We start from the raw sequence: 1,762 nt of genomic DNA on the forward strand, positions 1-1,762 counted from the left end.
CGCTCCGCTCGCTCATCCCGTGACACAAGTAACCCAATAGGCGCCTTTTTTTTTTTTTTTTTGGGTGGAGAAATTCTATGATTGTATTCATAATGCAGTAAAAAAAGCTACTAGTCACAAAGGGCCAAACAAACTAGCCACAAAAGGGCAATTACAATAACGGAGCGGTCTAATATCAAAATTAAGACAATCTGGTGTGTCTCCACTAACGATCAGGCATGATCGAGGAAACTCTGGCATAGGCATCCCAACTAAGATTGCAAACTTAGAATAATAAAAAAGCGATAAAGCTTGAAAAAACCAAGCCATAACAATACAAATAAAACTCTCACAAATGAGAGGTGAAAAATTCTCACAAAGGAGAAATGAAAAACTCTCACAAAAGGAGAGGTGAAAACTACACAGAAAACCCAAAGAGTCTCTGCAACTTATTCCAAACATAAAGAAATTGCAAAAAAGATGGTGTGGAGATCCGACGTTTAAATGTAGGTGAAGATCTGACGCTAAGGCCATAGCTGCCTATAATGGTTGGATGAAAATCATAACAAAACTAAGACAAATAGGGAAAACCCTTTGTCTCTGAAAATGGAGGAAGAGGTGAAAGGAGGAAGAGAAGAGGGGAGAAGGGGGAAGAACAATGGCTTCCTCCCCCCTAAAAGTGGAAAAGGCTCTAAAGAGTGTTTTTTGGAAGAAAATGGACTAGGATTTTTGGGACAATGAAAGAGGCGCGTGTTTGGAAGTGGGAGTTTTACTTTCTCCTCCTTTTTTACCCCACTAGTCTTCCTCTCTTATTATTTTCTTATGTAGTAAATGTGGATCAATTTTTTGTATTTCAGACCGTTTGTGCATATATACATCCATATACACTTTTAAGTTGGAGTGTTTTTCAGCTGCTAGGGATGTAAAAATAGGATATACCCTATTTACACCCCAACAATATAGATTCTCTTATTATTTTACTTATATTATAATACGTATTAGTGTTGTAAATGTATATCTATTTATTAATGATATATCTTGTGTCATGACAGATTAGTGTTGTAAATGTATATCTATTTATTAATGATATATCTTGTGTCATGACAGATTACCTATGTTGTCTACTCATGTTGTCATACTTAAACTAATAACATAATGTGACAATGTATCCTCACACTGTAGTATTAATAATTGACATAAATTATTATGCTAATTATTCAATTATAAAAACTCACAAGTGTACGAATCTATTGGGGTATAGATTTGTGGCCGATCCTATGAGGAACTGTCGCCCTATACAAAGTTGTAGTTTGAGTATATAAAGAACACTTATTTAACAAAACAAAAATGTAAAATATAAATTGGAAATTAGGAATGAGTAAAGAAAAGTAAAAGAAATGAAACAAAACAATAACCCAAAGAAAAACACAATTAGCACTTTCTATCACCCCTTTATCATTGTTGTATCACCACTGCTATGTATCACAAGTTTATCACATTTTAGCAAGAGATGAATTTATGAACCTCTTATGATTTCCAGTTTCGACCTCTATCCCGTTTTGGACCTATAACTTTCCAACCGTTAATCCAAATTTTATGTTCTTTATATGGTGGGATTCAGTATAGAAAAATAAATAACCCAATACAGGCCAAATATCAAAAATAGATACAAAAGTGAGCAAAATTCAGTAGAAACAAACACACAACGTTTCAAACAACACACACACACAAAACAAAAGGGGGTGGGGGGTTTGATTCAAGTGAACTAATTTTAATGCTTTAA

Source organism: Prunus dulcis, chromosome 1 (assembly GCF_902201215.1).
Source record: "Prunus dulcis chromosome 1, ALMONDv2, whole genome shotgun sequence".
In the NCBI taxonomy this organism is placed as follows: domain Eukaryota; kingdom Viridiplantae; phylum Streptophyta; class Magnoliopsida; order Rosales; family Rosaceae; genus Prunus; species Prunus dulcis.